The sequence below is a fragment of the Arachis stenosperma genome, chromosome 1, assembly GCF_014773155.1.
Source record: "Arachis stenosperma cultivar V10309 chromosome 1, arast.V10309.gnm1.PFL2, whole genome shotgun sequence".
NCBI classification, from domain to species: Eukaryota; Viridiplantae; Streptophyta; class Magnoliopsida; order Fabales; family Fabaceae; genus Arachis; species Arachis stenosperma.
Window position 1 is genome coordinate 42168478 of NC_080377.1, and position 13886 is coordinate 42182363.

Consider the following 13886-nt stretch of genomic DNA (forward strand, 5'->3'; position numbering starts at 1 on the left):
CAGTGGAACTGGAACATAAAGCCTACTAGGCAACCAGATTCCTGAACCTTGATGCCAAGTTAGCTGGAGAAAAAAGATTGCTCCAGTTAAATGAGCTAGAGGAATTTAGACTCAATGCTTTCGAGAATGCAAAAATTTACAAAGAGAAAGCAAAAAGATGGCATGATAAGAAACTGTCATCCAGAGTCTTTGAGCCGGGGCAGAAAGTTCTGCTATTTAATTCTAGGCTCAAATTATTCCCCGGGAAACTAAAATCCCGGTGGACAGGTCCATATGTGATTACAAGTGTATCACCATATGGATACGTAGAGCTTCAGGATAATGACTCTAACAAAAAGTTCATTGTTAAAGGACAGAGAGTTAAACATTATCTTGAAAGTAATTTTGAGCAAGAATGCTCAAAACTGAGACTTGATTAGAGCTCAGTAATAGTCCAGCTAAGGACAATAAAGAAGCGCTTGCTGGGAGGCGACCCAGCCATTTACAAAATTTAATTTTATTTGTTTATTAATTAATTTTTACAGGTATATGTCAAGTATCTTCAAGGTAAAATAGCAAATTGCTTGAATTCACAAAGTTACAAGGGAATTTGGAAGCTCACTGGCGTGAAAAAGCCAGTAAGAAACATTCTGGGCGTTGAACGCCCAAAAGAATCACCCACTGGGCGTTCGACGCCAGTAAGGGTAGCCATCTGGGCGTTAAACGCCAGAAAGGAGCATCTTCTGGGCGTTGAACGCCAGAAAGAAGCACCTTTTGGGCGTTTAACGCCAGATTGACAGCGTCCTGGGCGTTCAGAAAAACGCCCGGTGACAAAGGACTTCCTGGCGTTCAACGCCAGAAAGAAGCAACAGCTGGGCGTTGAACGCCCAGGAGAAGCAGCAATTGGGCGTTAAACGCCCAAAACATGCAGCGTTTGGGCGTTTAACGCCAGAATGGTGGGGAGGAGGTAAAATTCATTTTTCTTCACAAATCTTCTAATTTTTATGTTTCCATTCATGATTTCTTGCATAAACATGTTTCAAAATATCATCCTTCAATGCCAAAAATTTTAATCCTAATTTCTAAAAACCCTAATTTCAAAAATCCCTTTTTCAAAAATACTAAATGTATCTTAATCTATAAAGATAAATCTTTTTCCAATCCTAAACATATTTCTTGATTTTTTTTAATTTCTTCTCATATCTTTTTAAACTCATCATATCTTTTGAATTTCGAATTTGCCTCTCCTACTATTCCTCTCATTTCCTTTATTTTGCTTGAGGACATGCAAACCTCTAAGTTTGGTGTGATTCGCCATGATCACTGAGCTAAAACTCATCAAGATCATGGCACCTAAAGGAACAGGAAGAGCAAGGATGTGACTTGAAGGAACTAAAGCGTCAGAAATTATCTCTTGAAGGACCAAGCACCCCACAGACTAGAGGAACATCCACTTCCCAAAACAAAGGTCGTTGAGTTCTAATCTTTGCCTTAACTCTGTGATAACTGTTCTTATTAGGAATTTACCTTAGAAGTTATATATTAGTAGTAGTAATTAGTATCTCTACTTTGATTTTAATTTCAATTAAGTTATAATTTATTTTTCTCATCATCATCAAACATAAATAAAATAGTAGATTTTTAGAATAAAGAGGCAATATTTTTTTCGAGTTCTTAATAAGGAAAATTCTAATTATTTATATGTGGTGGCAATACTTTTTGTCTTCTGAATGAAATGATTGAACAATGCATATTTTTTATCTTGTTGTTTATGAATGTTAAAATTGTTGGCTCTTGAAAGAATGATGAAAAAGAGAAATGTTATTGATGATCTGAAAAATAAAAAAAAATGATTCTTGAAGCAAGAAAAAACAGTGAAAAATGAAAAGCCTGTGCGAAAAAAAAGCAAGCAGAAAAAGCCAATAGCCCTTAAAACCAAAAGGCAGGGGCAAAAAGGATCCAAGGCTTTGAGCATCAATGGATAGGAGGGCCCAAGGAAATAAATCCAGACCTAAGCGGCTAAATCAAGCTGTCCCTAACCATGTGCTTGTGGCATGTAGGTCCAAGTGAAGAACTTGAGACTGAGTGGTCAAAGTCGTGATCCAAGGCAAAAAAGTGTGCTTAAGAGCTCTGGACACCTCCAATTGGGGACTTTAGCAAAGCAAAGTCACAATCTGAAAAGGTTCACCCATTTATGTGTCTGTGGCATTTATGTATCCGGTGGTAATACTGAAAAACAAAGTGCTTAGGGCCACGGCCAAGACTCATAAAGTAACTGTGTTCAAGAATCAACATACTACACTAGGAGAATCAATAATACTATCTGAATTCTGAGTTCCTATGGATGCCAATCATTCTGAATTTCAAAGGAGCCAAAACTGTTCAGAAACAAAAAGCTACTAGTTCCGCTCATCTAAATTAGAATCTGAGCTTCACTTAAACTTGGAGATTTTATTGCTCCTTAAATTCTTTTTATCCTATTTTGTTCATCTAGTTGCTTGGGGACAAGCAACAATTTAAGTTTGGTGTTGTGATGAGCAGATATTTTATACGCTTTTTGGGGGTAATTTCATGTAGATTTTAGTATGTTTTAATTAGTTTTTAGTAGAATATTATTAGTTTTTAGGCAAAAATCATATTTCTGGACTTTACTATGAGTTTGTGTGTTTTTCTGTGATTTCAGATATTTTCTGGCTGAAATTGAGGGAGCTGAGCAAAAATCTGAGTTAGGCTGAAAAAAGACTGCTGATGATGTTGGATCCTGACCTCCCTGCACTCGGAATGAATATTTTGGAGCTACAGAAGTCCAATTGATGCGCTCTCAATTGGGTTAGAAAGTAGACATTCAGGGCTTTCCAGCAATATATAATAGTCCATACTTTGCGCGAAGATAGATGACGTAAACTGGCGTTCAACGCCAGTTTCATGTTGCAATCTGGCGTCCAGCGCCAGAAACAGGTTACAAGTTGGAGTTCAACGCCCGAAACACATTACAACCTGGCGTTCAACTTCAGAAACAGCCCAAGCACGTGAGAGGCTTAAGTCTCAGCCCCAGCACACACCAAGTGGGTCCCAAAAGTGGATTTCTGCACCAATTATCTTAGTTTACTCATATTCTGTAAACCTAGGTTACTAGCTTAGTATTTAAACAACTTTTAGAGATTTATTTTGTATCTCATGACGTTTATAGAACTGAATTTTATATTCCTTGGCAGCATGAGTCTCTAAACTCCATTGTTGGGGGTGAGGAGCTCTGCAGCGTCTCGATGAATTAATGCAATTGTTTCTATTTCTCCATTCAAACGTGTGTGTTCCTATCTAAGATGTTCATTCGCGCTTAATTATGAAGAAGGTGATGATCCGTGACACTCATCACCTTCCTCAATCCATGAACGTGTGCCTGACAACCACCTCCATTCTACATCAAATTGAATGAGCTTCTCTTAGACTCTTTAATCAGAATCTTCGTGGTATAAGCTAGAATTGATGGCGGCCACTCTTGAGGATCCAGAAAGTCTAAACCTTGTCTGTGGTATACCAAGTAGGATTCTAGGATTGAATGGCTGTGACGATCTTCAAACTCGCGATTGCTGGGCGTGATGACAAACACAAAAGGATCAATGGATCCTATTCCAACATGATCGAGAACCAACAGCTGATTAGCCGTGCTGTGACAGAGCATCTGGACCGTTTTCACTGAGAGGATGAGAGGTAGCCACTGACAATGGTAACACCCTACATACAGCTTGCCATGGAGGGAACTTTGCACTTTTCCATGGATGGAATATTACATTACAGAAATTCAGAAGACAAAGCATCTCCAAAACTCCAACATATTCTCCATTACTGCATTACAAGTAATTAATTCACGCTCTTTTATTTTTCTAATAATTCCAACTGATAATTTTAATTGATATCCTGACTAAGAATAATAAAATAAACATAGCTTGCTTCAAACCAATAATCTCCGTGGGATCGACCCTTACTCACGTAAGATATTACTTGGACGACCCAGTGCATTTGCTGGTTAGTTGTGCGAATTGTCAAAGAGTGGGATTGCATTTCGTGCACCAGAAGTCCATGGAACTTTCAATTCTGTTGTATTAGAGAAACTAATTGAGGCTTAAGCTCAAAGTTGTTTGCTCCAATGGCAGGGATAGAGATGCTTCTCCCATAGAAGTCGGGAGTAGGTGCAGTAAAGTCACCCAGCACCTTCCTTGCATTGTTGGCATTGTTGTTGTTTTCGGCTGCCATATCTTCTTCTTGTTTGAACATTTCTGTTAGGTCCTCTACAGAGAGTAGTGCTTTAGCTTCTCTTAGCTTTCGCTTCAAGGTCCTTTCAGGTTCAGGGTCAGCCTCAACAAGAATGCTTTTGTCTTTGCTCCTGCTCATATGAAAGAGAAGAGAACAAGAAAATATAGAATCCTCTATGTCACAGTATAGAGATTCCTTGAGATGTCAGAGGAAAAGAAGAATAGAAGGAGGATGTAGAAGAATTCGAACTTATCAAGAGAGATAGGGTTCAAATTGTGCATTGAGGAGGAGTGTTAGTCCATAAATAGAAGGATGTGAGAAGAGGGGAAGAATTTTTGAAATTAAAGTAAAAGATTTTAAAATAATTAAAAGAAATTTTGAAAATTTGATTGATGATTTTCGAAAACTAAAGTTGGAAAAGAAATAAAGTGATTTTTGAAAAAGATTTTTTTGAAAGTAGAAATCAAAAAGATATGATTGAAAATTAATTTTGAGAAAGATGTGATTGAAAAGATATGATTGAAAAGATATGATGGAAAAACAATTTAAAAAGATTTGATTGTTTTAAAATTAATGATTTGGCTAACAAGAAATTTAAAAGATATGATTCAGACATTAAACCTTTCTCAACAGAAAAGGCAACATACTTGAAATATTGAATCAAATCATTAATTGTTAGCAAGTATTTTTGAAAAGTGGAAAGAAATTGATTTTGAAAATATATGATTGAAAAGATATGATTTGAAAAAGATTTGATTTTGAAAAATTATGAAAACTTGAAAAAAATTTGAATTAAAAACAAAATCTTCCCTCTTGTGTCATCCTGGCGTTAAATGCCCAGAATGGTATACATTCTGGCGTTTAACGCCCAAAATGCTACCCTTTTGGGCGTTAAACGCCCAGCCAGGTACCCTGGCTGGCGTTTAAACGCCAGTTTTCCTTCTTCACTGGGCGTTTTGAACGCCCAGCTTTTTATGTGTAATTCCTCTGTTGTATGTTCTGAATCTTCAATTCTCTGTATTATTGACTTGAAAAGACACAAATTAAAAAAAAAAATTTTGAATTTTTAATGATGTGGAATAATCAAAATGCCACTAAGATCAAATAAACAATGCATGCAAGACACCAAACTTAGAAGTTTGTATACTACTGACACTAACAAATTGAGAATGCATATGAGAAACAACAAAACACTCAAGACAATAGAATTTAAAGATCAAAGCAAGGAAATCATCAAGAACAACTTGAAGATCAATGAAGAACATAATGCATGTAATTTTCGAAAATTAGAAGAATAAAGACATGCAATTGACACCAAACTTAAAATTAGACACTAGACTCAAACAAGAAACATAAAAATATTTTTGGTTTTAAGATTTTATAAATTTTTTTTGTGCTTTTTCAAAAATTGTATGGAAAAGATGATAAAGAGATTCAAAATTTTTAATAAGAATTCCAGGAATCATGCAATGTTAGTCTAAAGCTTTAGTCTAAAGAAATTAGACATGGCTAGCCAGGCTTCAGCAGGACATTACATTCAAGAGCTAAATTGATGAGAATCAATCAGCTTTGGTGATGATAAAAACATCACCTTGAAACTCTAGAATTCATTCTTAAAAATTCTGAAGAAAAATACCTAATCTAAGCAACAAGATGAACCGTCAGTTGTCCAAACTCGAACAATCCCCGGCAACGGCGCCAAAAACTTGGTGCACGGAATTGTGATCATCAATGGCGCCATCAACATGGTATGCTCAATTGCAATCTCCACTCTTTATCACAACTTCGCACAACTAACCAGCAAGTGCACTGGGTCGTCCAAGTAATAAACCTTACGCGAGTAAGGGTCGATCCCACGGAGATTGTTGGTATGAAGCAAGCTATGGTCATCTTGTAAATCTCAGTCAGGCAGATTCAAATGGTTATGGAGGATTCATGATTAAAAGATAAATAAAACATAAAATAGAGATAGAGATACTTATGTAATTCATTGGTGAGAATTTCAGATAAGCGTATGGAGATGCTTTGTCCCTTCCGTCTCTCTGCGTTCCTACTGTCTTCATCCAATTCTTCTTACTCCTTTCCATGGCAAGCTGTATGTTGGGCATCACCATTGTCAATGGCTACAGTCCCGTCCTCTCAGTGAAAATGTTCAACGCGCTCTGTCACAGCACGGCTATTCATCTGTCGGTTCTCGATCATGTCGGAATAGAATCCAGTGATTCTTTTGCGTCTGTCACTAACGCCCCACAATCACGAGTTTGAAGCTCGTCACAGTCATTCAATCCTTGAATCCTACTCGAAATACCACAGACAAGGTTTAGACTTTCCAGATTCTCAAGAATGCCGCCATCAATTCTAGCTTATACCACGAAGATTCTGATTAAGAAATCCAAGAGATAAACATTCAAGTTTTGTTTGCTTGTAGAACGGAAGTGGTTGTCAGGCACGCGTTCATAAGTGAGAACGATGATGAGCGTCACATAATCATCACATTCATCATGTTCTTGGGTACGAATGAATATCTTAGAACAAGAATAAGCTGAATTGAATAGAAGAACAATAGTAATTACATTAATACTCGAGGTACAGCAGAGCTCCACACCTTAATCTATGGTGTGTAGAAACTCCACCGTTGAAAATATATAAGAACAAGGTCTAGGCATGGCCGAATGGCCAGCCTCCCAAAGAGGGTTCAATCATAAAAACATGATCAAAAGGTTTTTTTAATACAATAGCAAAAGGTCCTATTTGTAGAGAACTAGTAGCTTAGGGTTTACAAAGATGAGTAAATGACATAAAAATCCACTTCCGGGTCCACTTGGTGTGTGCTTGGGCTGAGCATTGAAGCTTTCATGTGTAGAGACTTTTCTTGGAGTTAAACGCCAGCTTTTGTGCCAGTTTGGGCGTTTAACTCCCATTCTTGTGCCAGTTCCGGCGTTTAACGCCAGAATTCTTGAGCTGACTTGGAACGCCTGTTTGGGCCATCAAATCTCGGACAAAGTATGGACCATTATACATTACTGAAAAGCCCAGGATGTCTACTTTCCAACGCAATTAAGAGCGCGCCAATTGGGCTTCTGTGGCTCCAGAAAATCCACTTTGAGTGCAGGGAGGTCAGAATCCAACAGCATCTGCAGTCCTTTTCAGCCTCTGAATCAGATTTTTGCTCAGGTCCCTTAATTTCAGCCAAAAAATACCTGAAATCACAGAAAAAACACACAAACTCATAGTAAAGTCCAAAAAAGTGAATTTTAACTAAAAACTAATAAAAATATAATAAAAACTAACTAAAACATACTAAAAACAATGCCAAAAAACGTATAAATTATCCACTCATCACTTACTCTCCCTTGTTACAGAAGGATAGCCGTGTGCCTTAAACACAAGGTAGTCCCCATTCAATTGAATGACTAATTCTCCTCTGTTAACATCTATCACAGCTTCTGCTGTGGCTAGGAAAGGTCTTCCAAGGATGATGCATTCATCCTCCTCCTTCCTAATGTCTAAGATTATGAAATCAGCAGGAATGTAAAGGCCTTCAACCTTTACCAACACGTCCTCTACTAATCCATAAGCTTGTCTTACTGACTTGTCTGCCAATTGTAATAAGAATAAGGCAGGCTGTACCTCAATGATCCCCAGCTTCTCCATTACAGAGAGTGGCATAAGATTTATGCCTGACCCTAGGTCACACAGAGCTTTCTCAAAGGTCATGGTGCCCATGGTACAGGGTATTAAGAATTTCCTAGGATCTTGTTTCTTTTGAGGTAAAGTTTGTTGAATCCATGTATCAAGTTCACTAATGAGCAAGGGAGGTTCACCTTCCCAAGTCTCATTACCAAATAACTTGGCATTCAGCTTCATGATGGCTCCTAGATATTGAGCAACTTGCTCTCCAGTTACATCTTCATCCTCTTCAGAGGAAGAATAATCTTCAGAGCTCATGAATGGCAGAAGGAGATTTAATGGAATCTCTATGGTCTCTATATGAGCCTCAGATTCCTTCAGGTCCTCAATAGCGGACTCCTTCTTGCTTGAGAGACGTCCTATGAGATCTTCCTCATTGGGATTCGTGTTCTCTCCCTCCTCCTTGCATTCGGCCATATTGATTATATCAATGGCCTTGCACTCTCTTTTTGGATTCTCTTCAGTATTGCTTGGGAGAGTACTAGGAGGAGTTTTAGTGATTTTCTTACTCAGCTGGCCCACTTGTGCCTCCAGATTTCTGATGGAGGACCTTGTTTCACTCATGAAACTTAAAGTGGCCTTAGACAGATCAGAGACTAAATTTGCTAAGTTAGAGGTACTTTGTTCATAATTCTCTATCTGTTGCTGAGAAGATGATGGATAAGGCTTGATATTACTGAGTTTATTTCTTCCACCATTATTAAAGCCTTGTCGAGGCTTTTATTGATCCTTCCATGAGAAATTTGGATGATTTATCCATGATGAATTATAGGTGTTTTCATAAGGTTCACCCATGTAATTTACCTCTGTCATTGCAGGGTTCTCAGGATCATAAGCTTCTTCTTCAGAAGACGCCTCTTTAGTACTATTGGATGCATTTTGCCATCCATTCAGACTTTGAGAAATTATGTTGACTTGCTGAGTCAACACTTTGTTCTGAGCCAATATGGCATTGAGAGCATCAATTTCAAGAACTCCCTTCCTTTGAGGCGTCCTATTGTTCATGAAATTCCTCTCAAAAGTGTACATGAATTGGTTATTTGCAACCATGTCAATAAGTTCTTGAGCCTCTGCAGGCGTTTTCTTTAGGTGAATGGATCCACCTGCAGAATGGTCCAGTGACATCTTAGAGAACTCAGATAGACCATAATAGAATATATCTATCATGGTCTATTCTGAAAACATGTCAGAAGGACATCTTTTGGTCATCTGTTTGTATCTTTCCCAAGTTTCATAGAGGGATTCACCATCTTTTTGTTTGAAGGTCTGAACATCCACTCTAAGCTTGCTCAGCTTTTGAGGAGGAAAGAACTTAGCCAAGAAGGCCGTGACCAGCTTATCCCAGGAGTCCAGGCTATCTTTAGGTTGAGAATCCAACCATGTTCTAGCTTTGTCTCTTACAGCAAAAGGGAAAAGCATGAGCCTGTAGACTTCAGGATCTACTCCATTCGTCTTTACAGTCTCACAGATCTGCAAGAACTCAGTTAAAAACTGGTAGGGATCTTCTGATGGAAGTCCATTAAACTTGCAGTTTTGTTGCATTAGAGCAACTAGTTGAGGTTTCAGCTCAAAATTGTTTGCCCCAATGGTAGGGATTGAGATGCTTCTTCCATCAAACTTAGAAGTAGGTGTGGTATAATCACCAAGCATCCTCCTTGCATTATTGTTGTTAGGTTCGGCTGCCATCTCCTTCTCTTATTCGAAAATTTCAGTAAGGTTGTCTCTGGATTGTTGTAATTTAGCTTCTCTTAGTTTCCTCTTTAGAGTCCTTTCAGGTTCTGGATCAGTTTCAACAAGAATGCCTTTTTCCTTGTTCCTGCTCATATGAAAGAGAAGAGAACAGAAAAAGAAGAGAAATCCTCTATGTCACAGTAAAGAGGTTCCTTATTATTAGTAGAAGAAGAAGGGGATAAGAGTGAAGAAGAATGAATAGTCTGAATAAAGGGTAAAGGTAGGGGCAGTGATTTGAGATGAAGAGAGGTGAAGAGAAGTGTTAGTAAATAAATAAATAAATAGAAGAAGAGGAGAGGGAAAGAATTTCGAAAATAAGTTTTGAAAAAGTAGTTAATGATTTTCGAAAATTAAAATAAGAAATAAAATTAAAATTAAAATTTGAAACAATTAATTCATTTAAAAAGAATTTTGAAAAAAAAGGGAGATATTTTCGAAAATTAGAGAGAAAAGTAGTTAGGTGGTTTTGAAAAAGATAAGAAACAAACAAAAAGTTGGTTAGTTAAAAAGGATTTGAAAATCAAATTTGAAAAGATAAGAAGATAAGAAGTTAGAAAAGATATTTTAAAATCAAATTTTGAAAAAGATAAAATTTTGAAAAAGATATGATATAAAAGATAAGATAAGATAGATTTAATTTTTAAAATTAAAATTAATTACTTGACAAACAAGAAACTAAAAGATATGATTCTAGAATTGAAAGATTGAACCTTTCTTAACAAGAAAGTAACAAACTTCAAATTTTCGAACCAATCACATTACTTGTTAGTTAAGTTTCGAAAATTTGAAATAAAATTAAGAAAAGATTTTAAAAAAATATTTTCAAATTTTTGAAAATCATAAAAAAAGGAAAAAGATTTTATTTTTGAAAAAGTTTTTTTGAAAAGATAAGATTTTTAAAATTGAAAATTTGATTTGACTTACAAGAAACAACTAATTTTAAAAATTTTTGACTAAGTCAACCTAAATTTTCGAAATTTTGAGAAAAAAAGGAAAAGATATTTTTTTATTTTTGAAATTTTAATTATGAGAGAGAAAAACATAAAAAAATGACTCACAACATGAAAATTATGAATCAAAACACATAATGCATGCAAGAACACTATGAATGTCAAGATGAACACCAAGAACATTTTGAAGATCATGATGAACATCAAGAACATATTTTTGAAAATTTTTTGATGCAAAGAAAACATGCAAGACACCAAACTTAGAAATCTTTAATGCTTGGAGACTATGAATGCAAAAATGCATATGAAAAATAATAAAAGACACAAAACAAGAAAACATCAAGATCAAACAAGAAAACTTACCAAGAACAGCTTGAAGATCATGAAGAACACCATGAATGCATGAATTTTCGAAAAAATAATGCATAAATTTTTAAAAACATGCAATTGACACCAAACTTAAAAATTGACTCAAGACTCAAACAAGAAACACAAAATATTTTTGGTTTTTTTATGATTTTATTATTTTTTTGGATTTTCTTTTAATTTTTTCGAAAAACATATAGAAAAAAAATAAGAAATCCAAAATTTTTAATAAGAATTCCAAGAATATTTCAATATTAGCCTAAAGCTCCAATCCAAGGGTTGGGCATGGCTTAATAGCCAGCCAGCTTTAGAAGATATAAATCAGGCATGAAACAACTGATATTCCAATTAACTTGCCTCTATGCTGATGGTTTTGAAGCCTCAATCCAATTGAGTTAGACATGGCTTTACAGCCAGCCAAGCTTCAACATACTTTATGAAACACTAGAATTCATTCTTAAAAATTTTGAATAATTTTTTCGAAAAAAAAAAGAAAAAATTTTGAAAAATATTTTTGAAAACTTTTTGAAAAGAAAAATAAAAAGAAAATTATCTAATCTGAGCAACAAGATGAACCGTTAGTTGTCCAAACTCGAACAATCCCCAGCAACGGCGCCAAAAACTTGGTGAACGAAATTGTGATTCATACTTAAATTGTTGTTCGAAATTGATTGCCCTAGTAATGGCTCCAAAAGCTTGGTGCTCAATACCATGGTCTAAACATAACTTCACAACTTCGCTCAACTAACCAGCAAGTGTACTGGGTCGTCCAAGTAATAAACCTTACGTGAGTAAGGGTCGATCCTACAGAGATTGTTGGTATGAAGCAATCTATGGTCATCTTGTAAATCTCAGTTAGGCGGATAATAATTGATTATGGAATTTTCGAATAATAATAATAAATAAAACATAAAATAAAGATAGAAATACTTATGTAAATCATTGGTGAGAATTTCGGATAAGTGTATGGAGATGAATTGTCCCTATTGGATCTCTGCTTTCCTACTGCCTTCCCTCAATCCTTCTTACTCCTTTCCATGGCAAGCTATATGTAGGCCATCACCGTTGTCAATGGCTACATCCCATCCTCTCAGTGAAAATGGTCTAAATGCTCTGTCACAGCACGACTAATCATCTGTCGGTTCTCGATCATGTTGGAATAGAATCCCTTGATTCTTTTGCGTTTGTCATCACGCCCAACAATCGCGAGTTTGAAGCTCGTCACAGTCATTCAATCCCGGAATCCTACTCGGAATACCACATACAAGGTTAGACTTTCTGGATTCCCATGAATGCCGCCATCAAGTCTAGCTTATACCATGAAGATTCTGATTAAGGAATCCAAGAGATATGCGCCCGGTCTAAGGTAGAACGGAAGTGGTTGTCAGTCGCGCGTTCATAGGTGAGAATGATGATGAGTGTCACGGATCATCACATTCATCATGTTTGAAGTGCAACAAATATCTTAGAATAGGAATAGCTGAATTGAATAGAAAATAATAGTAATTGCATTAAAACTTGAGGTACAGCAGAGCTCCATACCCTTAATCTATGGTGTGTAGAAACTCCACCGTTGAAAATACATAAGTGATGAAGGTTCAGGCATGGCCGAATGGCCAGCCCCCAAAACGTGATCAATAGTCTCCTAAGATGAATAATAAAAATAAAACTGAGACCAAAGATGTAACGTGGTCAAAGACACTGAATACAATAGTAAAATATTTTATTTATACTAAACTAGCTACTAGGGTTTACAGAAGTAAGTAATTGATGCATAAATCTACTTTCGGGGCCCACTTGGTGTGTGCTTGGGCTGAGCTTGATCTTTACATGAGCTGAGGCTTCTTTTGGAGTTGAACGCCAAGTTGTAACGTGTTTTTGGCGTTCAACTCTGGTTCGTGACGTGTTTCTGGCGTTTGACTCTAGAATGCAGCATGGAACTGGCGTTGAGCGCCAGTTTACATCGTCAAATCTCGAATAAAGTATGGACTATTATATATTTCTGGAAAGCTCTGGATGTCTACTTTCCAACGCCATTGAGAGCGCACCATTTAGAGTTCTGTAGCTCCAGAAAATCTATTTCAAGTGCAGGGAGGTCAGAATCCAACAGCATTAGCAGTCCTTTATCAGCCTTTTATCAGAGTTTTGCTCAGGTCCCTCAATTTCAGCCAGAAATTACCTGAAATCACAGAAAAATACACAAACTCATAGTAAAGTCCAGAAATGTGAATTTAGCATAAAAACTAATGAAAACATCCCTAAAAGTAGCTAGATTATACTAAAAACTATCTAAAAACAATGCAAAAAGCGTATAAATTATCCGCTCATCATATATCCCTATAGAACTCTAACTCAGTAACAGGATCATCGATGTCCATCCCAACAGCCGCGGTGGTAAACTGAGCAAACTCATATGGGGCGACATTCCCAAAGAGCTGAGAGCTACTGCCCAAATCGTAGGTCGGCTGATCCATAGCTGAGGCTGAACCGACTACATCCTCACCAACACCGTGCTGAGTGCCCTCATCCTCAACGGATGGTCCTCTACCTCGAGCCCCTCCACGGCCGTCCCGCCTTGCCTGTCGTCTGGCTCTACGTCGAGGAACACGATAATCCACCGCATCTTTATGATCAGCTCTAGGGATGTCCTCCTCTAAACGGTCAGCCAGCTCTCGCCACTCTCGATCCGTGGTACGGGTGCCTATACGCCGACGCCGATCTACTCGCCTGTTATCTGGTCTGTCGTAAACGTGCACCCTAGGAGGTGCCTGCGACGACCCTCTGTGACGAGCCTCCTCAGTCAACACAATCGGCCTCGGATCCTGAAATACAACATTTGGGGATAGGAATCTGTGCGCTACACGGCACCACCAATCCAGGTAGTCTGATGATGGACCGGGATCAAAGACTTGATCG